We start from the raw sequence: 27,285 nt of genomic DNA, 5'->3' as shown, positions 1-27,285 counted from the left end.
TCTGATGTAACATTCAATAAAAATGTGTTTTCCTACTTTTTATTACTCATACAGTTATCATATTTACTTTTGTGCACATGCAATATTATCGGTTTACAAATTGCAAGTTTCTGAAGTGTAGTTTTTCTTACCCTGAAAGCTGGCATTGCATTTTATAATTTTTCTATTATAACAGCTTTTTATTATATATTAAAATCTTCTAATAAGCTATTCTGAACACTGTGTGTGCCTGAAGCAGAGGCAGCTTTTCAGAGATTGTTTTGTTTACATTCCAGTGTTGATACATTTATGTTTGACAAGTAAAAAACATACTGCTATCTCCAGTTTGGATGCGGATTTGAAGCTGAATAGCAGGAGAAAGGGATGTTCTACTAGAATTGTTTTCTGGGATAGTAGCTTTCAAGCTGTGAGGAATCTTTTAGAGCAAAGTAGAAATGCTGACTTTCAGACCACTTTAAGTTAGAGTATGCTTGCCTGTAAGTTTTTAGGTAAGTGTAGGTGAGTGGCAGATGTGTTGAGGGAGGGAGTTCCAGAGGAGGGAAGAGGATTGAGAGACTCTTGTAGGTGGTAGCTTAGCTCCCAACTGTCCCTCTTTTGGAGGGACAGTCCCTCTTTGGGAGCCCTGTCCCTCTTTCCTCCCCATTTGTCCCTCTTTCAGGACTTTGTCCCTCTTTCTATGTAAATATATATATTTCTCTACTAAAAAAATTTGTTTGATTGACTCTAAACTTTATTCCTATCCTTTAAATTGATATATTACTAATTTTAAAATGTTAAAATGAAGAAAAATGAACCAGCATAGAAAGGACCAATGTGGTTTGAATTATAAAACAACAAATTTTTCTTATGAAATCTTCATTGTATGCGTGACTAGGGGTGTGATCAGAGGTGTGGCAGGGATGTGGCCTAAGTGTCCCTCTTTCTCATCTCAAAAAGTTGGGAGGTATGGTGGTAGTAAGAAGAGGTGACCAGAGTGGAAGATAGGGAAAAATTGTTAGTAGAGCGAAGATTGCACGTAGGATGGTATCTGGAAGTATTGTTGATATAAATGAGAAGGAGCTAGGGTGTAAAGTGATTGAAAGCAAGAGTCAGGATTTTGGATTGTATTCTTTGTGTAACTGGCAACCAGTGAAGGGACTGACAGATGCTAATAACTATAATTAGGTCCAGTGTTTACATAGCCAGCCTGTTTGATCTGGAGGATCTCTGAGTGACAACCTAGGAGAAGCCTTTGACCCTGGAGGGTATGCAGTAAACCTTTGTCTATGCAGTGAGTTAGAAGTCTAAGATATTCTTTTGCTCATGCACTGATTGCCGACAAGGATGGAGGACCAGACAATCCACTATGGTTTCCTTTCACTGCAAATTAGCCAAATTAGATGCCCAACTCTGTTCTTGTAAAACAATCCACTAATCACCAATTATCAGCACAACGCGATCAGGCAAATGACAGGGCAGAAACTATTCCGTGTGACGGGAGGAACTCTCTGCTCCACAGTCTTACTTAAAGAGGACCTGTAGTGAAAATAACATAATAAAGTTGCTTACTTTTTTTTTTTTTTGCAATATTTAATTATAAATTATTTAGTCAGTGTTTGCCCATTGTAAAATCTTTTCCGTCTCTGATTTACATTCTGAAATTGATGACATCTTTAGTCGTGTCAGGTGAATTGCCAAAGTCTCTCTATTGCAGTGAATTTAGAGATTAAAATCAAATTAAATAATCCTTAATACGCATTTTCAGTTTAACCACTTAAGGACCACAGGCTTTACTCCCAGTAGTGACCAGGCTATTTTTTTACAAATTAAGCCACTGCAGCTTTAATGGCTTGCTGCAGGGCTGTACAAATAAGCACACTAGTGATTCCCCCCCCCCTTTTTCTGCCCACCCACAGAGCTTTCTGTTGGTGGGCTCTGATCGCTGCTGGGGGTTATTTTTGTTTTTTATTGATATATTATTTTTTAAATAAAATGTGCTATTTTTGTTGTTGTTCCCGCCCCTCCCCCATGACAGCTGATCACTCACTCCTGCGCCTCCCAGAGCACAACGCTACCTTAGATCGCAGCGCGGAACATTGTAAATAGACAACGGTTTTGCCGTCTAACAGTCTCCTAGCTGCGATCGCCGCTGGGAGATTCAAGCGGGGATGCGTGCGCACAGGCGCGCCCGATCCCCTGCAATCTCCACCACCAGGACTTCACGCCAATTGGCGTTGAGCGGTCCTGGGGCTGCTGCCGCCTTCACGCCAATTGGCGTGGGGCAATCGGCAAGAAGTTAAAAGCATAAGGGGATTTTTGAAAGCATTTATATACCAATATTGATAACATACATGTGTCAGGGAGTATTTGGGTTGATGTTATTAACAATCAGTGGTAATCAGCAACAACTTTCTTACATAAAAGGGTACAAGCTGTGATAACACTGAAATACACTGCTCTGTAAGATCCCTTTCATCCTGAAACAGGAAATATTCTTTCAAAAGGGGACTGTCATTAGTGATGGCCAGGGGCGTCTCTAGCTATTTTGTCACTCCAGGCGAGAAAACTTGTGGCACCCCCCCCCCCCGTGTAGTGTCCCCCTGATGAAAATAATAGTAACGCAGCAATGGTTCACCATAAAATAATTATAACGCAGCAATGATTCACCATAACATAATTATAACCCAGCAATGATTTACCATAAAATAATGATTCACCATGAAATAATTATAACGCAGCAATAATTCACCATAAAATAATTATAACGCAGCAATGATTCACCATAAAATAATTGTAATGTGGGCAGCATTCACCAGAAAATAATCGTAATGCGGCAGCGTTCACCAGAAAATAATCGTAATGTGGCCAGCATTCACCAGGAAATAATCAATGTGTCCAGCGTTCACCAGGAAATAATCATAATGCGGCAGTGTTCACCAGGAAATAATCATAATGCGGCCAGCGTTCCCCAGGAAATAATCGTAATGTGGCCAGCGTTCCCCAGGAAATAATCGTAATGTGGCCAGCGTTCCCCAGGAAATAATCGTAATGTGGCAGCGTTCACCAGGAAATAGTCGTAATGCGGCCAGCGTTCCCCAGGAAATAATCGTAATGAGGCAGCGTTCACCAGGAAATAATCGTAATGCGGCCAGCGTTCCCCAGGAAATAATCATAATGTGGCCAGCGTTCCCCAGGAAATAATCGTAATGTGGCCAGCGTTCCCCAGAAAATAATCGTAATGTGGCCAGCATTCACCAGGAAATAATCAATGTGTCCAGCGGTCACCAGGAAATAATCATAATGCGGCAGCGTTCCCCAGGAAATAATCGTAATGTGGCCATCGTTCCCCAGGAAATAATCGTAATGTGGCCAGCGTTCACCAGGAAATAATCGTAATGTGGCCAGCATTCACCAGGAAATAATCAATGTGTCCAGCGTTCACCAGGAAATAATCATAATGCGGCAGCGTTCACCAGGAAATAATCATAATGCGGCCAGCGTTCCCCAGAAAATAATCGTAATGCGGCCAGCGTTCCCCAGGAAATAATCGTAATGTGGCCAGCGTTCCCCAGGAAATAATCGTTATGTGGCCAGCGTTCCCCAGGAAATAATCGTTATGTGGCCAGCGTTCCCCAGGAAATAATCGTAATGTGGCAGCGTTCACCAGGAAATAGTCGTAATGCGGCCAGCGTTCACCAGGAAATAATCGTAATGCGGCCAGCGTTCCCCAGGAAATAATCGTAATGTGGCAGCGTTCACCAGGAAATAATCGAAATGCGGCCAGCGTTCCCCAGGAAATAATCGTAATGTGGCAGCGTTCACCAGGAAATAATCATAATGCGGCCAGCGTTCCCCAGGAAATCGTAATGCGGCCAGCGTTCCCTAGGAAATAATCGTAATGTGGCCAGCGTTCCCCAGGAAATAATCGTAACGTGACCAGCGTTCCCCAGGAAATAATCGTAATGTGGCCAGCGTTCCCCAGGAAATAATCGTTATGTGGCCAGCGTTCCCCAGGAAATAATCGTAATGTGGCAGCGTTCACCAGGAAATAGTCGTAATGCGGCCAGCGTTCACCAGGAAATAATCGTAATGCGGCCAGCGTTCCCCAGGAAATAATCGTAATGTGGCAGCGTTCACCAGGAAATAATCGTAATGCGGCCAGCGTTCCCCAGGAAATAATCGTAATGTGGCAGCGTTCACCAGGAAATAATCGTAATGCGGCCAGCGTTCCCCAGGAAATCGTAATGCGGCCAGCGTTCCCTAGGAAATAATCGTAATGTGGCCAGCGTTCCCCAGGAAATAATCGTAACGTGACCAGCGTTCCCCAGGAAATAATCGTAATGTGGCCAGCGTTCCCCAGGAAATAATCGTAATGTGACCAGCGTTCCCCAGGAAATAATCGTAATGTGGCAGCGTTCCCCAGGTCAGGAAATAATCCTAACGTCGCCAGCATTCACCAGGAAATAATCATAATGTGGCCAGGGGAGGTGGGGGCGGAAATCAGGGCCAGCCAGGGGGGCATATATAAAAATTATCAAGACGAGCAGTAGCAGAGGGCACTCACTGTGAGGTGTCGCCTCTGCAGATATTTTGTGTAGAGAGCCGGCGGTAGCACTGGTCCCTGTGGTGCGTCACTCACAGTGCCTTCAACCACATGTGACAGGCGGGGGGCGGAGTTAGGGGCGGCGCCGTCATGTAAACTAACTAGCGTGCGGCAGAGAGGGGGCGGGGAGAGGGGGCGGACCAGTAGGCGGCAGCACCGCACATATAAACTAACGTGCGTGCTGCTCGCTCTGAAAGGAGGAGAGGAAGGGGGCGGACCAGTAGGCGGCGCCGGGCACAGGCTGAGCTGCCTGTCACAGCCGGCGCCGACCTGGGTGAAAGGAAAAATAAATAAATAAACACGCTCAGAACGGCGAGAGAGCGCCCACTTCCACCAACGGCGCCATAGGCAAAAATTTATAGTTGCCTAGTGACTCAGACGCCCCTGGTGATGGCTGTAATCAGTTAACTACGATTACCCAAAATATCACGTGCATTTTCCCAATTATGCCCATAGGAAATTACGATTTGTAAATTCCATTGATTTAGTGTAATCCATGTGTAATTTCGCATAATTTTGTGGCGTTAGTGGTGAATAGTAAAGTCCCCATATTGTACATGCTGTTGCCACCAAAATTGCTACAATTGTTAAAGAGAATCTGTACTGTAAAATTCTTACAATACAAAGCATACCATTCTCTTCATTATGTTCTCCTGTGCCCCTATGTGCTGTTTCTGCCACTCCCTGCTGCAATCCTGGCTTATAATTAACAGTTTTAGGCAGTGTTCACAAACAAATGACATGGCTTCTATAGGCTGAGAACAGCTTACTGTGTGACTCATGCAGAGCTTGGAGAGGGTGTGTAAAGCTTCTGCCAATGACAAGCAGTGCTGCACATTCCACACATTCCAGCCTAAGCCCGACAGAGCCGACAGAGGAAAGAAGATAAGATTTATTACAGAGACAGTGCAACTAGAAAATGCTACAGTAAGACAGACCGCATTACAACAGGCATAGGAACTTATAGGATAGAAGAAATAAGGCTCAAAATTGTGTTACAGAGTCTCTTTAAGGAGAATAGTGGGTACAAGAAAAAACAAGAATTTTTGCAAGAGGACAATAAGACCTTGGGGTTTTTGAGTATCGATTTTAAAAATGCAAAGGAAAAAATGGTTTTTAAAGTGTAAAGTCTGAGTTTAAAAAACATTTTTCTTAAGCAATTTTGGGGACAATAGCATGTATAAGGGCTGTGCTATTACCTGCTAAAGTCGGCATGAAATAACGCTAAAATTACGCAAAAATGCACAATGACAGTTCCTGATTACAATGACAGATAAAATAAATTGCAATTTTTCCTGAAGTTTTGCATTATGATTTTGCATCGTGATTGCAAATTTCAATGTGAAAATACCACTAAATGAAATTTGTGCTCATCACTAACTGTCATGTGACCTTTGAACTGAAGCAGCTTCTATTCGCTTTCATTACTTTTTAGATAACACAACTTCCTCCTGCAAAGTCAGCATCTATCAGCTCTTCAGTTCCTACTGTTGCAGAGCACATTGGGATTCCATTGGAGAGCTAAGGTGAGGCAGTCACGTGATGGCAGCAGTTTTTTAAATAAGTGGAAATCACAATAATGTCCATGAGACACTAAGGAATCCACGTGGATTGCTTGGAGTTCTCCTTAAAGTCTCCATTCTCTAAACATGTCTGTGCTCTGTCTCTCAATATGCCTCCCGTTCCTTTCCCAGAGGAAACCACTTTGTGCTCACATCATATCCTCATTGCCATCTCTCTCCTGGGGGCCCGTTCTCTTTCGACTTCCATGAAGGTCGCAGCTACCTTGGCCGTTGCATCACCGGAATCTCTAACACAACCAGCACATAACCAAGAAGGAAAAATATAACTCTCTTAACATTGGAGACAAGTCGCAGTTTTGTAAGAAACTGAATTCGGAGCACAAGTACAATTTCTTTTTTTGTTAATTTTTTTTTATGTATTTTTTTAAATCTACTTTTTATACTTAGAAGGAAAAGGCCAGTCATTGGTCTCTTTGTCAGCACACTCCTTGCACCTGCTCCCTGGTATTAATGAGTTTACCAAACCACTGTTTATAAAGAGAGGGGGTGAGTAATCATATGCAGAGATGAGCCCGCAAACAGGGCCGGCCTTAGTTTTACAGCTCCCTGAGTGTAACCTGATTTTGGTGCCCCCCCCCCCCCCTTTGCTCTTTGCGCTCGCGCGCGCACACGCACACACACACACACAGGCTCATATGCAACTCACCTTTTCTCCTAAGATATCTCCTAGGACATTGGTTGCCAAACTTTTTGAAGATAGCCAGGTATAGGTACCCTCAGTACAGGATCTCATGTGTAGTTGCCCTCAATATAGGTAGCCAAGCATAGGTGCCCCCAGTATAGGATGTCAGGTGAAGGTGCCCCCCCCTCAGTATAGACAGACAGCTATAGGTGCCCCCAAAATAGGAAGTCAAGTGTAGGTGCCCTATGCATAGGTAACCAGGCATAGGCGCCCTTAGTATAAAAAGTCAGGTGTAGGTACCCTCAGTATAGGTAGCCAAGCATAGGTAGTATAGTTGCCACAGCAAAGGTAGCTAGTATAGTTGCCACAGTATAGGTAGCTAGTATAGTTGCCCCCAGTATAGGAAGCTAGTATAGTTGCCCCAGTGTAGGTAGTATAGTTGCCCCCAGTATAGGTAGCCAGTATAGTTGCCCCAGTATAGGTAGCTAGTATAATTACCCCAGTATAGGTAGCTAGTATAATTGCCATCAGTATAGGTAGTATAGTTGCCCCAGTATAAGTAGCTACCGTAGTATAGCTGCCCCAGCATATGTAGCTAGTAAAGTTGCCCCAGTATATGTAGCTAGTAGAGTTGCCCCAGTAAAGGTAGCAAGTATTGTTGCCCCACTTTAGGTAGCTGATATAGTTGCCCCAATATAGGTTGTATAGTTGCCTCCAGTATAGATAGTATAGTTTCCCCATATAGGTAGCTAGTATATTTGCCCCAGTATAGATAGAATATTTGCCCCCAGTGTAGGTAGTATAGTTGCCCCCAGTGTAGGTAGTATAGTTGCCCCCAGTGTAGGTAGTATAGTTGCCCCCAGTCCCCCCCTTCTGTGGCAGCGGGTCATGAAAGACTCACCTGACTTCCGTGTTCCAGCGCTGACGTCACTCTTCTCTCCGTGCCTCTGCTCCATCTTTAATTAGAGCAGGGCTACAAGAAAATGGCCGCCGATGTTCGCATTTGTGGACATCGGTGAGCATTTTCTTGTAGCCCCGCTCTAATTACAGATGGAGCGGAGGCAGGGAGAGACAGCGGAGCGGCAAGGGGCGACACTGACCTGTGCACATGCTCCCTTAAGAGGTGGCGCCCTGAGCGACTGCTCCAGTCGCTCAGGTCAAATGCTGGCCATGCCCTCAAAATATTTTAGTGCTGAAAAGTTCAAAGGGTCATTACATCTGTTTGTTTTGCAGCTGAATGAAGCAGATTTCACATCAGGCTGTCATGGCTGCTGTTTGGAATTCATCTCTTACACTGAAAATAAATATTCTATGTTGCCAAAGGGAGGTGAAAAAAGGGAATCACCTTAGCAAAAAAGCACACAGACAACAGTAGCCCAATAGTGCAATATGTCACAATTAACTGAAACAAATCATTGACGGGAAATATACTCACAAACGTGGGTTGCAGTAAGAAGCAACCAACCATTTAAAAGACAACTGAAGTGAGAGACGTGATGACTGCCATATTTGTTTGCTTTTAAACAATACCAGTTGCCTGGCAGTCCTGCTGGTCTATTTGGCTGCAGTGGTGTCTGAATAACACCAGAAACAAGCATGCAGCTAATCTCGTCATATCTGACAATAATGTCAGAAACATCTGATCTGCTGCATGCTTGTTCAGGGTCTGTGGCTGAATATATTAGAGGCAGAAGATCAGCAGGATAGCCAGGCAACTGGTATTGCTTAAAAAGGAAATAAACATGGCAGCCTCCATATCTCTCTCACTTCAGTTGTCATTTAAAACAGGTGGAGAGAATCAGCCCATCTTCACTCGGGTAATCCAGTATTATCCGGATAGGACTAGGTCGCACTCTAGGAAAAAATGTGGATTAAATCAGTTAGTGGCCACAGCACTGCAGACTAAAAGCACAAGCCCCCCCCCCATAGAAACGAGGGAAAGATAAAACTCAGCACTAATAAGGGTGAAGAGACGCCTAGAATAAATACAATTTTGTTAAGAACACAATGAATAAAAAAATAGGAGGTGGCTTACCTCTGCAATGACACTAACAAGGATAAACAATAAAGATTTTTATTTTGCACAGGCAACACATTTCGTGGGTATTCATCCACTTCCTCAGGCCAGTGACAGCGCCACTTTAAACAAGCCAAAAAGCCAGGAGCGCCTCTCGAGAGGCGAAACCCACATGCAGCTGGTCTATCTTGCTTTGCTTACTAACCCTCTGCTTTGAACAGCATATACTAGCAGGGTAAACTACGCCAGCGCGAATCTACGCATCGTAGTACGCAACTACGCATCATAGTTCGTAGGCGAAGTTTAAGAACTACACGTACGCATTTCCGCGTAGTCGTAGTCCCGCTATGCGTAGCTTCGCCCACTACGCGTAGTTGACTTATGTATTGCGAAGTCAACTACGCGTGCGGTAACTGCATTTATATGGGTCATTGCCTATGCGCAGAAATTTTATTGCCCTTTATACGCATACAATTCCGCATTGGATGTTGGAATGTATGCTTATATTAGTTTGTCTATGCGCATAGTTAGCAGATTATTGCGGAAATTTTTCCGCATAAGGGCATAAGCGGTCGCATCAACTACGCTACACAATACGTGAAGCTTGCGTATTTTAATGCGTAGTCTACGGTATGCTAACGTAGCGAAGTGGCTGATTTCGGAGCCGTAGATTGTGAAGCGTATTTGCGTAAAAATACGCGTAGTTCCAGCGTAGCGAAGTTGGCTGACTACGACCATCCCTGTATACTAGGACTCAAATACAAACACAGGGAATTTAACTAACCCATGCTTTGCTTTTTGAACTCTTGTACATAGATAGTGCTGGCATATTGTAAAGAGGTGTGGTTGACTACATGTGTGGGGTGATTACAATGGCTAACTCAAATAACTTTAATTGGAGGGAATTAAAGATAAAACGTAACTTTTAATTAAATAAGGATACAAGCCATATGATGCTGATAGACATCAATGTAAAGTTAAAAAAAACAGGGGGTAGTGAAGCAGTCACATAAAATAATCCCAACTAGATTAAAGTGGACCAGAACTCAGAACTCCTCTCTGCTCTAAAAGATATACAACAGCATAATAACCTTTAAAGAGACACTGAAGCGGAAAAAAATATATGAGATAATGAATTGGTTGTGTACTATGAATAATTACTAGAAGATTAGCAGCAAAGAAAATATTCTCATATTTTTATTTTCAGGTATATGGTGTTTTTTCTAACATTGCATCATTCTCTAATATGTGCAGATTACACAACACTCAGCATTCAAAATGATTCTTTCAGAGCAGTCTGTGAACTAATGACCTCTCCTCTGGCAGAGAAAAAGTAAACAGTTGAGATAATAAAAGTCAGAAGACAGCCCTCTCCACGACTTTTGAAAGTCGTAGAAATGAATGGCTTTTTTGCATAGAGATAACAACTGGAGTTTCTTAACTCTTCCTGTACTGGAAACAATTAGACTGATGTATCTGATCTTAATGTTTTATTTCTTAGCTGTACCACACATACAAATCATAATATCATCATTTTTTTTTCGCTTCAGTGTCTCTTTAAACAAAAATATTTCTTTGTTACAGCTGATAGAAAACCTAAAATAAATCTGCACAGTTTCTACTTCCTGTTTCATGAAAGCAGACATATTGTTTACAGCCTGTACTTTCAAATGGGCTTATCGGCTTATCGGCTTATCTGGCATAGGCAGTCATGTGACGCAGAGGGGGGGGGGGGGGGGGGGGGGAGAGATCAAATTACATCCAGTGACACAAATGAGGGGGATTAGACAGGCTAAACTCTTTAAATACACATGGTGCATTTCTGACTTGTTTTCCTTGTTTCCTGTGCAAGAGTTCAGGTCCACTTTAAAAGAGATATTATCACAACTCACACTGTCATGTAAACAAAAAATCACCCCCTACATCAAAACCCTACATGTTTCAACCCCTCAATGAGGGTCTTCATCAGGGGAACGAAAGTGCTATGTGCTAGAGGTGCCTAGTGCTAAGGTGCAATAAATCTACATAACAAAAAAAGTTCACATATTATCACAAATTGATAGCTTGTCAGTGTGCTGGCATATCAAATCAACTCAAAGATAGCTTTATTGGCATGACCAAGATTCATTACAGGCAGGGCCGGATTACCGACCAGGCAACAAAAGCAGTCGCTTGGGGCCCCCATTCAGAGTCAAAGGGGCCCCATCAGCACATAAACCAGCCCTCGCCATCCTGTCAGCGGTGGCTGGATGGTATAATGGTTAAAGGGACTCTGAGCAGTGCAGTAACTATGGAAAGATGCATATCATTTTAAAGCTCTCTTTCTCCTCTTTCCAATGATATATAAACCACCGCCCTATGCCTTTTAGTTTTCGCTATTTTCGCGATCGAAATTGCGGACACGGCAATTTCAATCGTAAAATTGTGAAAACTAAAAGGCGTAGGATGGCAGTTTATCATTGGAAAGAGGAGAAAGAGAGCTTCAAAATGATATGCATCTTTCCATAGTTACATTGTATTACACAGGACGACTTTTCTCCAAAGTCGGCAGCTCGATTCAGCACAATGCAATGAAATATAAGGAACCCAGGGGGATATAATTACAAACATCATGCTGGTAGGTGTGAGGATGTAATCAATTAGTTGTGGGTATGCTTAAAGGCATACCCACAGGCACTACTCGGAGTCCCTTTAAGGGCTCTGCCTCTGACACAGGAGACCAGGGTTCAAATCTCGGCTCTGCCTGTTCAGTAAGGCAGCACCTATTCAGTAGGAGACCTTAGGCAAGTCTCTCTAACACTGCTACTGCCTATATGGCACGTCCTAGTGGCTGCAGCTCTGGCGCTTTGAGTCCGCCAGGAGAAAAGCGCGATATAAATTATTTGTCTTTGTTATTTGTCTTGTCTTGTCAAATGATGCCGTGCACTGCTGATTGTATTCAGAGCCAGGCTCTCCTCCTAGGTCCCCCTCCTGCTACTGTGTGCTCTGCCACTGCTCACTCCTCCCTCCCTTCCCACAGAGAACCACAGCTGCAGCAAGAATGATAGCAGCAGATGGCAAACGCTCACTCACCTATCCATGGTCCAAGCGATAGAGATCCCGTCATCGGAAACCCATCTGTCTCTTCTACAGTGCAGCCGCTCGCTCTGAACTTCCTGATTCTCAGATCAGACAGGAAGTAGGAACTAGTAATAGTGTTAGTAAGAGCGGCAGCACTCTAGAGAAGACAGATGGGCTCCGGATGAAGGGACCTCTATTGCTTGGATCGCAATAGGAGAATGTGAGTCATCTGGTGCTATCATTCTCCCCCGCTGTGGCTGCCTTCTCTGCTGGACTATCATATTCACTGGGATGAAGGCTGTATGGTGTCTGTCTAGTTTGGGAGGAAATCGGTTGTTCGGTGGTGGGGGTGGTTATGTAATTCTGTCTGGGGAACGGCTTCCGGGTTGGCGGTGTCCAGAGCTTTCTGCTATTGCCAGGCTGGAGATGCAGGGGGAAAGTGCTGCTGCTGTGATATCTGGCGCCCTCTTCACAGGGGTGCCCCAGCCCCTGAGTGCAAATGTCCCAGCCATTCATCTCACTCTGCATTTTGCCGTTGCTATTCCCTACATTGTGCACCCACAGAGGAAAGCGTGCTGTTGCCCCTAGCAACCAGTAGCTCGGCTGCCCCGGTGTGTGCGGCATGTTGCTGTGCAGCTGCATCTTCTGATTCTATTACAACATGATTGGGGGGGGGGGGGGGGGAATCAGTTACCTTGCTTAGGGCCCCATTTAGCCTTAATCCGGCTCTGATTACAGGTATTGCCAAAGCAAGGGGAAATAGGGGACATGGGAGTTGGTGGGGTAGGGGGACAATGGCTAAGCAGTCTGTGGAATTTTTTTTTAGGTTTACAGTTATGCTCCTCTCAGTCTGTGGCATGCTGTGACATAGTGTGCAGCGATTGTCACTGTGGATTCCTCTTCTCCCAGTACGATATATGTTTTTCTCTCGTCTTCTAGTGTGAGAAAGTTCAGGAATAGTTCCAACAATTTCTTAAAGTAAGTGTCCCTGGTTGCAGTATATTTGGGGCAGTGCAATAGGAAGTGGCTTTCATCCTCAAGGGTCTTCTGCTCACAGTGTTGGCAAAGTCTCTCCTCCCTGAGTTTGTACGTCTGTCTGTGTCTCCCAGACTCTATTTCGAGGTTGTGAGCACTCAATCTGTAGACACTCAGGATTTTCCTCTCTTGAGAGTTTTGCAGCTTTTCCAGGTATGGGGCCATTTTATATTCTCTTTGTAGAGACTGGTATATGGTTAGCTTTTGTGACTGTTTTATTTCACTCCTCCATTTTTCCACCTTGTCTTCTTTGCTCTTAGCTGTGGTGTGTTTTATCTGGACTTTTGTTATGACCTGTGGGTCGGGGGTTGGAGGGAGTATAGAGCTGACCACGACTTTCAGTGCACACGGCTTTTCTTGGTCTTCATTGTGCAGCATGGCTTTGTAGTGGGGTGAGTCGGGGCTGCTGCTCTGTAGGTGGGCCCAGAAGGACAACACTCTCTTCTGTATCTCAAACAGTAATGGGAATCTCCCCAGCTCAGCTCGGCAGGCATTGTTTGAGGTACTCCGATGGACATGGAGAAGGTGTTTGCAGAACTCAAGGTGGAATATTTCTGTTCGGCTGGATTCCCATTTTGATTGGTCTGGGTAGGTGGTGGGGCCCCATACTTCACTTCCATACAGTAGGATTGGGGTGATGACACTGTCAAATACTTTCAGCCAGACCTTTACTGGTGGTTTGATGTGGTACAGTTCTTTCCTGATGGTGTAGAGAGGTGTGGATGTGTGGATGGTTTACTGCATGTGTGTTTTTTTAGATACATCACCAGCTGATGTCCTTTTTGATAAACGGCCACGTGTTACATATTTCTAAGGGGGGATAAGGGGATTTTTTATGGTTGCACAATTTTTCCGTAAACTATGTTTTTTTTTTGTTTTTCTTGACACTTCTGGCTGTCCATGAGGTGGCTCCCTGATATACTTCGGGTAACAGTTATTCTTAGATTTCCAGCTTTCCGACGATTTTTTTCAGATGCGTTTTATTCCGGTGCCAGGCAGTTGGGCACAGGACAAGACGAATGACGGCTCTCCCTGCTGCCACTTATCCCCCTGGTGGCGTTAAATACTATTTTGCCTCTGAGTGGCGCAATTCGGAGTCTGGCAACCGCCGGAGCCCCGAATTGCCGTTACACGGGGTGCGCAGCATTACATTGCTGCTATGACGATGCCCAGCTCATCGCCGAAATGAATTTCGGATTCTTTCTAGTTTCTGGCTGGCTGGACTGAATGAAAATACTTTTGCTAGCTCTGACATCTCACATAAAATAAAGTGCATCTGCATTTTGTCGTTCGCTACTAAGAGTTCATCTCAGTAATGACAGCTTTAATTTTTCTTTTAATCATTTCTTTTAATTTTCTTCTTTACCACTCATTTGTGCCTGACGCTTTACTCCTGAAAGAAAGTCTTTCTATTTTTTGAAGGGTTCTCTGAGACTTTGATCCTTACGTAGAGATCCCGTTCCCTCTCTGACAAATACCTTCTCTTCTGTGCTTTTATACCAGCCCTGACCTCTGCCATGTGCGCACAAACACTGCTGACCCCACTGGCAGAGGGGAGGAGATGTTTAATTAGAAGTTCTGCTAATAGTCTGCAAGATTAATTTATACACTGCACGCAGGGCTTCTGGGACTTCTAATGGGTGCCTAATAAGGCATCAATTAGATATTTGCATAAATTTAATAAGGAGGCTGGCTGGCAGAATTCATATCGCCGGGATTGAAATGTGAGCGGCGTCGCTTACCGTCCCAAAAGGACGCGGGAGCGGCGAGGAAAAAGAGAGAGACAAGGGCTAATGCCGAGCAAAATCAATATATACAGAGAGAGGAAGAAAAGTCACTAAACAGAGGACAGAATAACACACGTGAATGGAATGTAAAAAATAAAATTAAAAAAATGAGAATCTACCAAAAAAACAAAAACAAAACAAAGCCCAAAACAAAAAAAGGCTTACAGTTTCAAAGTGGAAAAGCCATTGAAATAATTAATACTGGCGTCACATAATTAAGATATAAAGCAAACGGGAAGTAAAAATATACTGATGAGATAAACAATCATAGTCCTACTATTAAATTATAGATAGATTTTCCTGGAATCCCTAAAGCTAGGTCACCACTTAAAGAGAAACTCCGACCAAGAATTGAACTTTATCCCAATTAGTAGCTGATACCCCCTTTTACATGAGAAATCCATTCCTTTTCACAAACAAACCATCAGCGGGCACTGTATGAATGATATTGTGGTGAAACCCCTCCCACAAGAAAAGTACGTACTCTTGGCAGTTTCCTGTCTGTGAACCTTGCTGCATTGTGGGAAATAGCTGTTTATAGCTGTTTCCAACTGCCAAAAAATCATGCAGCAGCTACAACACCTGCCAACAGTAAAAATGTCACCATATAATACATGTCAGAATGTAGGGATTTAAAAGATTTTACAATGTGCAAACACTGACTAAATCATTTATATATCATTATTGTAAAAATGAAGCACTTTTTTATTACATTGCTTTCACTGGAGTTCCTCTTTAAGCAGGACCACGTATGGCTAGAGGGAGTGGACAGTGTAGTGTCTGCTCCGAAAGTCCATTGTGGTCTGGCCTGAGCCCGGGGCAGATGCTTTACCCCCATGGGCTGAATGGGGAATGCATCTGCACTTCCGGGATTATAGGGAACTGCACAGAAGAGTGGCCCGCTTACCGCAATGGATGCCGTGGGCCCATTTCTGACTGACAAGTGTAAACGGCTCCTTTTTATAAAATGGGAGCTGTTCACTGTCAGTTTTGAACAGAGAGTGGACTAAAAATGTCTGTTCTCAGCTCAAGTGGGAACAGAGCCTTGGGTTGGGCTCACAGTAGGAGTTGTGTTGCCTTCCTTTTAGCAGCGGGATGTGGATGCTCATTCAGGTTCAGCGGAATTGAAATTTTCGATCAGAATCCGGAAATTAGAAAACGGAAATCAGAATTCCATGGAAATCCAATTCACGGCAACTCAGTCATATTAGCCCAATCACAGAACTCAGAAAGCATTGGGCCAATCAGAGAATGCAGAATTGTTCTGCAAAAATGTAAATTTTTAGACTGATCACACATTTCCATTTTTCCGATTTTCCGTTTTTCCAATTTTATTTTTCTTTCATTTTTTGCATTATCTGAAGCAAAAAATGACCTCGGAAATCGGCAAATCAGAAATGTGGAGATTGAAAATCAGAATCTCTGCGGAATCGGAGATGGGCATTCCTGGATGGCAATGCAATGGGAAAGTTGTGCCTCATGGTATCTGCGTGTTGCGTCACATACAGTGTAATACAGTGAAGCATCTATTCATTGACAAGCATGCTTCTTACTTGCTGTTGGCTTGAAAGGCATTTCATGACAAGTGAATTGCATAAGAACCACCTAATCTGTTTATCCAATTAATCATCTCTCCTTATTTGTTTATCTCCCCTCACAGCTAAGGTGAAAAATAAGTAAGCTTTGTGAATCAACCCCATATGAGATAAATGATGAGTTATGTGTAATAAGGAAAGATAAGTCATGAGTTAAGTCAGATAAGAAGGCTTACATCATAGGAAAAGGTAAATGTAATAAACAGATAAGGAGGGATAATTGATAATACTTGTTACATATCACTTTAGGTGCTCTTTATAGGTTACCTCTTTTACTAAAAAAACAACATAATTCTATCTCTATATTATATACTTAAAGAGACGCAGAGATTAAAAAATAAAAAGAATCAATACTTACCCGGGGCTTTTTCTAGCCCCATAAGCATGTGTGAGTCCTTTGCCGTCCTCTCGCGGTCTGCCGTTCAGCCACGATCAGCCCTGGTAACTGGCTCAATCGGGATCAATCTGGGTCTTCTGTGCATGACTGGGCCCACTGCGCATGTGCTGTAGACCCGGACAGACGCGACTGAGCCAGTTACCGGGGCTGATCGCAGCTGAACGGGAGACCACGGGAGGACGGCGTGGGACTCACGCGTGTTTATGGGGTGGGAGGAAGCCCCGGTATTGATTCTTTTTATTTTTTCATCTCTGAGTTCTTTAAAGAGGAACTTTAACCAAGGATTGAACCTCATCCCAATCAGTAGCTGATACCCCCTTTCCCACCAAAAATCTTTACGTTTTCTCAAATAGAATCATCAGGGAGGTCTGTTTGGCTGATATTGTGGCGGAACCCCACCTACAGTGTGATGTCATGACCAATGGTCCTGACAGTTTGCTGTCTGTGAACCTCTGTTTTCCTCGCATTGCGGGAAACAATGGGCTTGATTCACAAAAGGGTGCTAACTCAGTTAGCATGCCTAAAATTCCCTTAGCACACCTAAAGCACTTTAGGACGCGCAAAATTTAGCACGCTAAGTTAGCACGCGCAAAGTTTAGCGCTGCGCAGTGCGCGCTGCCCAGTGCACACGTAAAGTTTAAGAGATGTGCGTAGCGCGCAATATGTCGCACCAGGTGCGATTAAAACGTTGCACTGGGTGCACCTAAAGCATCGCACCAGGTGTGCCCGAAACGTCGCACATTGCGCGCGATCAAAAAAAACTTTGGGCGTGCTAACTTCTTAGCACCATAGTTAGCATGCCCAAAGCCTTTAGGCGAGCTAACTGAGTTAGCACCCTTTTGCGAATCGTGCCCAATGGCTTTTTCTAACTGCCTAGCAAGCAGTATCTCCCTCTGTGTATAAAACACTGAGTAACAAACATTCCGTACCGATCACATTACAGGACTTAAGATGTTGCCAACAGTGATACATTTTAGAATGTATATCAGGGTGAGGAAAAATTTTACAATGGGCAAACACTGACTAGATAATCTATAAATTGATATTGTAAAAGTAAGCAATTTTATTCATTATGTTATTTTCAGTAGAGTTCCTCTTTAAAGTGTCTTAGCATGTTGCATTACACTGACAAATCTCTGGTTACTGTGGTGTTTTTTCAGAGCCCTCCCTTGAACCTTTCCATATGCTTTATGCAGAGTAACTGGGGAAGCTGCCCTGTGTGGCTCAGCTGGTACTGAGACTGGATTGATTGCGCCGAGCTACCTACCCATGCCAGTATCCCTGTGGGTGTGAGGATCCCCCCTCCACCCCGTGGAATGAATGTTTCACTGCAGTAAACTAGCAAAGCTGTAGGGGGGCGAATGAAGCAATCCGTTCTGCTACTTGCTTTGCACAGACTTGTGAACCAATAAGGCAAACAGAGAGAGGAGAGGATTCTGGGTATCTCTAGCATCAATCTGCATGCTATTACTATAGTTCTGTAAATGGTTACAGCAGCTGTAGACCGGCATAGAATAATAATTGATGGAATTCAGTCACAAATGGCTGTATAGATTTTTGTACTGCAGCGGAGTGACCGTTTAAGACTGATCTCATTATACGTTTGATTTGAAAGTGAATGCCTGTGAGTGCAAAGCAAACAAAATCATCTGAGGTCCAGTGTTCAATGCAACCTCCCAATGAGTCATCCGTACCGCTGCTAACAGCTCATCATTTTCACATTCCAGGGCTCACCTGGCTTTTGCCCAGAACTCAGAGTGACACAACTGTGGGCGTGAAGAATCCATACTAAACACCACAGAACAAATGCTGTGTTATAAATTACCATATTTTTCAGAATTTAAGACACACTTTTTCTCCCTAAAAATAGCGAGATAAAAGTCACTGCGTCTTATATTACAAATACAGGGACTTACAAACGCCCGCCAATATGAACCGCCGACCCATTGGTCACATGCAGGACAAAAGGGGACACATGGTTGCCAGAAAAGGATACATGGGGGACAGAGGGGAATACACAGACTCTGATGGATTAGGTGAGATGCGCTGGCAGCTTTCATCTATTCAGGGGCAGTGGAAGAGGAGACAGGAGGAGCGGAGAAGACATGGAGGACAGAAGGGGACACACAGGCTCCGATAGATTAGATGAGACATGTGCTGGAGCATCCAGAGTCTTCCCTCTACAGAGGTAAGTATCTAATTGGGGTACTTTAAAGTGACTCTGTAACAAAAATTACAACGTTTTTTCTACCATCCTACAAGTTCCTAAACCTATTCTAATGTGATCTGGCTTGCTGCAGCTCTTTCTACTATAACCATCTCTGTAATAAATCAATGTATCTTTCCCCTGTCAGACTTGTCGGCCTGTGTCTGGAAGGCTGCCAAGTTCTTCAGTGTTGAACTGTTCCTCTATGCACACTCCAGTGTGTGTTTTATTTACATAAGCCAGCAGCTTCTCTGCTATCTCATCAGTGATAGAAGAGAGCTGGATAAAAATCCTCCTCTGGAGGCTGTGAAAGGAGCTGGTCTGTCACATACTAAGGAATTAACGACATAGGCAGAGCTGTCTGCAGGAAGCCTGTAATGTTCAGTGCATGAGAGAAGCTGGGGACAGAAGGTAAACACACACAAGTGATCTCTTGAGATTCAGAAGTAAGGCTGTATACAGCCTGCTTGTGTATGGATGTATTTTCTATGTGTGGACATGTTGTACATCAACCTACTTCCTGTTTTGGTGGCCATTTTGTTTGTTTATAAACAAACTTTTTAAAACAGTTTTTGACTACTTTTAATGCGGCGGGGAGCGGCGAAATTGTGACAGAGGGGAATAGGAGATGTCCCCTAACGCACTGGTATGTTTACTTTTGTGCGATTTTAACAATACAGATTCTCTTTAAAGGACAACGGAAGCGAAAGGGATATGGAGGCTGCCATATTTGTTTAATTTTAAACAATACCAGTTGTCTGGTAGCCCTGCTGATCCAGAGGCGTAGCTAGGGGTGGGCAAAGGGGGACATGTGTCCCCGGGAGCAGCACTGTGAAGGCGCTCAGCATGACCATTGCACCCCCACATGCATGAGAGGTGGCTTGCTGGCTGCCCGAAGTGCCCCTGCTTCTCTCCCTCCCTCTGCAGAAGGGTTAACAGCAGCAAAATAAGGCTATCTAAAGGGGGCACATCTGGCTATCTAAACAGTGAGAAGGGGGTCACGTCTGGCTAACTAAAGAGGCATACATTTGGCTATTTAAAGGGGGGCACATCTGGCTATCTGAATGGGGTAAGGGGGCACATATGGCTATCTAAATAACTTTTGACTCCACCCATGACCACATTCTGATGTGTGGCCACACCCATTTTGTCCAGAGGGGGGTGCAAAAACTGTCTTTGTCCCCAGGCGCTTAAAGAAATACTGTAGGGGGGGTCAGGAGAAAATGAGTTGAACTTACCCGGGGCTTCTAATGGTCCCCCGCAGACGTCCTGTGCCTGTACAGCCACTCACCGATGCTCTGGCCCCGCCTCCGGTTCACTTCTGGAATTTCACACTTTAAAGTCTGAAAACCACTGTGCCTGCGTTGCCGTGTCCTCATTCCCGCTGATCGCACCAGGAGCGTACTGCGCAGGCCCAGTATGGTCTGTGCCTGTGCAGTACACTACTGGTGCCATCAGCGGGAGCGAGGACACGGCAACGCAGGCGTAGTGGTTTTCAGACTTTAAAGTCTGAAATTCCAGAAGTGAACCGGAGGCGGGGCCGGAGCATCTGTAAGTGGCTGCGCAGGCAGGGGAAGTCTGCGGGGGACCATTAGAAGCCCCGGGTAAGTTCAGCTCATTTTCCCCCGAACCCCTACAGTGTTCCTTTAATAGCCTAGCTACGCCTCTGTGCTGATCGTATCTGAATAACACCAGAGCCAAGCATGCAGTTAATCTTGTCAGACCTGGCAATAATGTCAGAAACACCCGATCTGCTGCATGCCTGTTCAATGTCTGTGGCTAAAAGTATTAAATGCAGAGGATCAGCAGGGCTGCCTGGCAACTGGTATTGCTACAAAGGAAATAAATATGGCAGCCTGCATTTACCTCTCACTTCAGTTGTCCTTTAAATTGGATAGCATAGTGACCAAATGATTAGCAGTGTCCTCTAGCAGCAGTAGAGTGTCAGGTTTAAATCCCAGCGAGGATCTGCCTGGACTTCCTAATGCTCCTATTTGTGTAAATTTCTGACATAGTGTGACTGTTTGACATTTATAAAATCAGTGTATTTCCTTCTTTCTTGTATTTACGGAGTGCCACATATTATGCAGAGCTTCCCAGAGAACAAAGCTCCATTCACATCCGTGACCGTGAACAAAGATAGGCTCAATTCATTGCAGAGCTTTGATTTTTAGCCTTGATTTACTAAGCGCAGGGCCTGTGTGATTCAGCAAACACAGGCTGGATGCTTTTCAAACATCTCTGCTGTTGGGTGGCAAAGGCATACAAATCTCTCCTGTGTTATATCAGATCATATTTAGGATTACTAAAAGGCTAGTGACCTAGTCAATATGCACAGTGCCTGCCTGGTATGAGCTTTATACCGGAATACACAATACAGTTAAACCTTGGAGTGCAGGTAACTTGGTTTAGGAGCGCTTTGCAAGACAGGATCAACTAATCCGAAACAGTCTTTATGCATGTTAGATTATTGTGGCTCTGTAAGGGCCCTTTTCCACTAGCGACGATTGCGATGCTGAATCGCAAAATCGCAAACCGCTAGTGATTTTTAAATCGCTACGGTTTGCCAAATAACATAGGAATCACGGTAGGTAATTTCCACTACCGCAATTTGTTTTTTAATTAATCGCGATTGCGTCGTGGAACAATTTTTGCAGCGATTTTGCTATGCAGTGCATTGCATAGCAAAATCGCAATCGCCGGGAGAATTTGGAACTTTGCTGAATCGTAATCGCTAGCGTTTAGCGCGAACGCTAGCGATTGCTAGTGGAAAAGGGCCCAAATATTCAGACACATCATTGCATTCCAGCTGCTCTGGAGGCGTGGTTAGCTTACATGGACAACGAATGATAATTTGCATATTCAGCAGTGATGCATTGTGGGAGACATCACATTCTTACTCCAATCTGAATAATCGCAAATACCTTCTGGTTTAAAGGCATACTGAGCAGGTACAAAAACACAGAATTGGTACTTACCTGGGGCTTCCTCCAGCCAACCATAGGCCGCGGAGTCCCACATCGTCCTCCTGGCTCCTCTCACGGTCCTGCTGATGGCTCCGTTAATTGGCGACTTCCGCCTGAAGTCGCCAGTATGAGTCCCCGCAGTGCACATTACGCGTCATCACGCCGGCCAGTGTGAGAGTCCTGCCCATGTGCGGTTCAGAGTAAGAGAAACGCGCATGCGCAGGACTCTCATCCAGCTGGCATGATGACGCGTAACATGATGGCGGGAACTTGTAGTGGCAACAATTGACCGAGCCACCAGCGGGACCGGGAGAGGAGCAAGGAGGATGCTGGGGGACTTTGTGGCCTACGGTGGGCTGGAGGAAGCCCCAGGTAAGTACCAATTCTGTTTTTTTGTACCTGCTCAGTATTCCTTTAAAAAGGCAAACTTGTTTTGCATAACATTTTAATAAGAGGGTTCTTTGGTCCTTTGTAGCCCCTTACACAATCCTAGGAGTTTTTAGTGTTTTACCATCAGCTTGTTGGGTAGTCTGTAGTCTGCAAAACAAGAAAAGATTTTTCTGAAATTTGACTTGACTTGATAAGCAAGCAAGTGCAACGTCTAGATATACAAGCAAGAAATGTAGCTGTTAGGAATCTGGGCCCCAGGGTCAGGCTGAGGCAGAGGCAAGAGAGTCTCCAGCCTCAGGGCGCAGTGTCGGAGGGGGGCGCACAACTCACTCAGCTATCATTCCCTTATTGTGTTTGAAGCGAGAAGAAATAAGAAAAGGGGATACATGACAGTGACTGCAAGCCAGATAACTAGAGATTAAGGTGCTGGGGGCCCTGGGGCACCTCTTACTCTAATAGCAATCAGTGTGTGACGGCTGGGAAGGGGGGGGGGGGGGGCGCACTTTGGTGTTGTAGCCTTGGGTACTGGAGGACCTTGTCCCAGCTCTGCTGGGCCCCACCATACATTAACCCCAACCATCCATTAACTAACCATATCTCTTTCATATGTGTCATTCATTTTATTTAAAACCACTGATTGCCACAGTTGGAGATTGAGATGAAGTGATGAAGGTTTCAAGGACACTCAATTTAATAATAGAATGGAGAGATTGATAAGTGTTACAGCTTTTTCACACTGGCAACTGAAGACAGTGAATTCACTTCCTGTCAGCAGCTCTCTTGCAGCGGCTGGGCACTTCTTAGCACTTGGTACCAGCAGTAGACAGGCCCCCTGTGAAGTTACATCTGAGAGTGGCCCACACCCGTGCTTAGACATGACATGTGTCGATATAAAATGGTTAATACATCTCCTTAGTAATGATCTATGGCAGGCATTCTCAAAGTTTGGCCCGGGGGGAAAATACGTCCCACCAAGCCTTTTCTTGTGGCTTCTACAGTTCTTTCCAAGTGGCCTGCAGGCCGTTGCTGTGGTGCTGCATGCGGGTGCCACCTTGTATCGCCATTCTGCTTCCCCCTTTTCTCACCTGTAGGTTATCAGCCACCACTGTAGCAGTAGCAGCCGCCACTGTGCCGTCAGCAGTAACAGCCACTGATTAGCAGCCGCCACTGTGCCAGCAGCAGTAACAGCCACTGATTAGCAGCCGCCACTGTGCCAGCAGCAGTAACAGCCACTGATTAGCAGCCGCCACTGTGCCAGCAGCAGTAACAGCCACTGATTAGCAGCTGCCACAGTGCCAGCAGGAGTAACAGCCACTGATTAGCAGCTGCCACTATGCCAGCAGCAGTAACAGCCACTGATTAGCAGCTGATACTGTGCCAGCAGCAGTAACAGCCAATGATTGGCAGCTGCCACTGTGCCAGCAGCAGTAACAGCCAATGATTAGCAGCTGCTACTGTTTCAGCAGCAGTAACAGCCACTGATTAGCAGCTGATACTGTGCCAGCGGCAGTAACAGCCAATGATTAGCAGCCGGCACTATGCCAGTAGCAGCATGCCTGCATACTGAAAGGGATATGCTAACTGCACATGGTATATGGGTTATTTTCCATAAAAATGTTTTGTTTGACAAAATGTCATAGGCATAGTGTACCTAATTGCAATCTACAAAAATTGTGTTTAATTACGCTAGTTCGGCCCCTAGCACTCTCAAGAGCTATCTATGGAGAGGAATGCACAGGGTTTTTTTCAGTAAAAAAATTTCATGCAGAACAAACATTTTGAAAGAAGCTACTGATGACAACCAGAATGGAATATGATGTGCAATCTTGCATTCCTTACACTGGTACAGATGGACAAATACTGTATACTTCACACGATCCTCTGCAGCTTCAGTAAGCCCGACTGTCAGGGAGGGAAGCTTAAAACAAAAACCTTAAAAAACAAAGAAGTGCTGGATCGTGAAGTACATAAAAACAGATTTATTCACACACACTCCATGAATCTACTTAGGAGACATAAAGTTAAAAATGCTTCTCAAGGGTCCCAAGCCTTATATACTGGCACGGTGAATCTTCTTGACTTCGTCACTATGGCCGGTAGGTGACTTGCCTGAGGAAGGCTTGGAAAGCTGAAACGAGCCGTGAGGTCACTGGCAGAGGTTTACCAGGGTATCCAGCTGCATTCCCTTTTCCAACTGGGACCGAGCACTACCGGCCATAGTGACGGGGTCAGGATTCACCTTGCGAGTGTATAAGGGTTGGGACCCTTGAGAAGCATTTTTAAAGAGAACCCGAGGTGGGTTTGAAGAATATTATCTGCATACAGAGGCTGGATCTGCCTATACAGCTAGCCTCTGTTGCTATCCCAAACCCCCCTAAGGTCCCCCTGCATTCTGCAATCCCTCATAAATCGCAGCCACGCTGCTGACAAACAGCTTGTCAGAGCTGGCTGTGTTTATCTCTATAGTGTCAGTCTGCTGCTCTCCCCGCCTGCATTCCTTCCCTCCCTGCTGATTGGAGGGAAGGGACGGGGGCAGGGACCGGAGCTATGCAGGAGGCGGGGGAGCAGCTGAGACTGACACTACAGATGTAAACACAGCCTCACAGCCAGGCTGTGATTTATGAGGGATTGCAGAGTGCAGGGGGACCTTAGTGGGGTTTGGGATAGCAACAGAGGCTGGGCTGTATAGGCAGATCCAGCCTCTGTATGCAGATAACATTCTTTAAATACACCTCGGGTTCTCTTTAACTTTATGTCTAGTAAGTCCTTTGTTTTTTAAGGTACATGACAACCAGAATTTGGACTTGTTGGACTTGTTTGGACTTGTTGGTACATTCCTGCTTAACAGAGGTTATTAGCAGGACAAAAGTATATTTGGATAAATCATCTTATTTCTGAGTAAAGTTAAAGTGTACCTGAGATGAAAAAACAAAAGGTCTTGTACTTACCTGGGGCATCTTCCAGCTCCTCCTAGTCCATTAGCTCTCCCACAGTCCTTCCGTTCCTCTCAGTTTTGAAACTGTCAGCCCTGTAAATTCTGCGACTCATCTTAGGCATGGGCTGCTTAGGCTTTCTGTACCTGCACAAATCACAAACACTGTAACTGTGCTTGTGCCTGTGCTCCTGGCCCTGGCAGCGTAATTAGGCGTGCGTGTGGCCAGGAAAGCACATGCATGCTCGCCCACAACCCAGCTGGCCTACAAACCAGATACTCACCCAAGGAGAGGGAAGACTCTGGGTTCTATAGAGCATTCCTGTTCCTCTCATGACCATTTGTTCCAGTGCTGGCTCCTTCATTTGAATCCCCCACCACGGGAGGCTTCGGAAGTGTTTGGGAGCCCAGGTGCTCCCGAAGACGGGTGGCTCTGTACTGCGCATGCGCGAGTGCGTGAGAGAGCGGCAGCAGCTTCAAAAGTGGCATAGAGCAGTCTCCCACCCATCGGTTGGAGACTGCTAATGGTGGAGCCAGCGATGGAACTCGGGCACCGTAGGGTAGACTCTATAGGACCCGGAACCTTTCCTCTCCTTAGGTCAAGACAAGACAAATAACATTTATATCGCGCTTTTCTCCTGGCGGACTCAAAGCGCCAGAGCAGCAGCCACTAGGGCTCGCTCTGTAGTCAGTAGCAGTGTTAGGCAGACTTGCCAAAGGTCTCCTACTGAATAGGTGCTAGCTTACTGAACAGGCAGAGCTGAGATTCGAACCCTGGTCTCCTGTGTCAGAGGCAGAGCCCTTAACCATTACACCATCCAGCCATTAGGTGAGTATCTTTTTAAAAAATACACTTCAGACTCCCTTTAATACCTAGATATTGAATACCATTGTATCTGCCCATAGAAGGGTTGATCAGTGTGATTGCCACTTTATAGAGCAAGACAGCATTCACCAATGTAAAGAACACTATTTATGCCAGTGGAGCAGTGTAGCAGATGGGGATTTTACAAATGCCTGCTGACCAGTTATTTCGCTTGGCTGATTGCCACTTTCAATTCAAGGTTCTGTTCAAATAAATGGAGCTTTAGATTGCAAATCTAGCATGACTGTGGTAAGTAATCAAAGAACTGATTGCCACCATAAGAAGTCAGATCACCCATTTATCAATGACATCAACTTAAAGGGAGGATCTGATTGAAAAAAGTGGAGAAGACAAAGGTAGCAAACTGAATCAGAAAGAGAGGGGCGATAAGAGAGAAAGATAAAGGCATTAGCTTTTTGCTCAAACTAAATCCCCATCCCCAGAGCCTGACAACAGACCAAAAGGTTAAAGTGAACCTGCAGTGGCAATAAACTGATGAGATTAACACTTTATTTGTTTTGAAGAGACTCTTGAAGTGAGAGACGTACGAAGGCTGCCAGGACTGTGAGGAGCATAAATTAACTCTAAACCTGAAACTACCCACAGACTGCTTAACTGTTATACCAAGGGCCAGATTTTCACTCTATACTGCCCAAGGCCACTGTCAGCAGCCGCCCCCCTTCAGTATAGATAGCCAGATGACCCCCCCCCCCCCCTCCAGTATAGGCAGCCCAGTAACCCTTTCCTCCAGTATAGGTAGCCAGATTACCTTTCCCTCCTCCCCTCCTCCAGTTTAGATGACACCCCCTTCCCTCCAGTGTATGTATCCTGATGACCTCTCCCCCCCTTCCCTCTAGTATAATAAGCCAGATAACCTTACCCCACCTTCCATATAGACAGCCTGATGCCCCCCCCCCTCCTGTATAGGTAGCCTTGTGACCCTTCACTTCCCCCTAGTATAGCCTGCTACCCACCCGCCCTTGATACTGCGGGGCCCTAGGCCATGGCCTATGCGGCCTGGGCTTAAATCCAGCCCTGTTTATACCTGTATTCCACCCCCATGCCCCAAGACTCATCCCCTTTCATTTCCTCTCCCCCCTTTCGTAACTCCTGTATGTATCTTGGTCATGCCAGTAAAGCTTTTTTAAATTTGAAACAGAGTTAGGAAGAGAGAGGTACTGAGAGAGGGAAGGAAAGAGAGAGAGAGAAAGGGGTAGCAGGAAATTTGGGTGCCTGTGGCTAATTGAC

The 27,285-nt window shown here is 45.0% G+C and overlaps 1 protein-coding gene across 26 annotated transcripts in view; it reads left to right on the top strand.

Moving 5' to 3' along the window:
- LOC137528845 (leucine-rich repeat and fibronectin type III domain-containing protein 1-like protein) overlaps positions 1–27,285 on the top strand; it is a 688,143-nt gene that overhangs the window by 235,166 nt on the left and 425,692 nt on the right. The window contains exon 1 of one of the 26 annotated variants that reach the window (XM_068250509.1): positions 6,086–6,108. The exons of the other annotated variants lie outside the window; for them this stretch is intronic. The gene's annotated coding sequence lies outside the window, so the exon portion shown is untranslated. Of the gene's footprint in view, positions 1–6,085; positions 6,109–27,285 lie in introns of those variants that run through there. 26 annotated transcript variants of the gene reach the window in all.

This window comes from Hyperolius riggenbachi, chromosome 8 (assembly GCF_040937935.1).
Source record: "Hyperolius riggenbachi isolate aHypRig1 chromosome 8, aHypRig1.pri, whole genome shotgun sequence".
Lineage (NCBI taxonomy): Eukaryota > Metazoa > Chordata > Amphibia > Anura > Hyperoliidae > Hyperolius > Hyperolius riggenbachi.
Note: the sequence above shows the minus strand (reverse complement) of the source record. Positions and strands in the feature narration are given on the sequence as shown.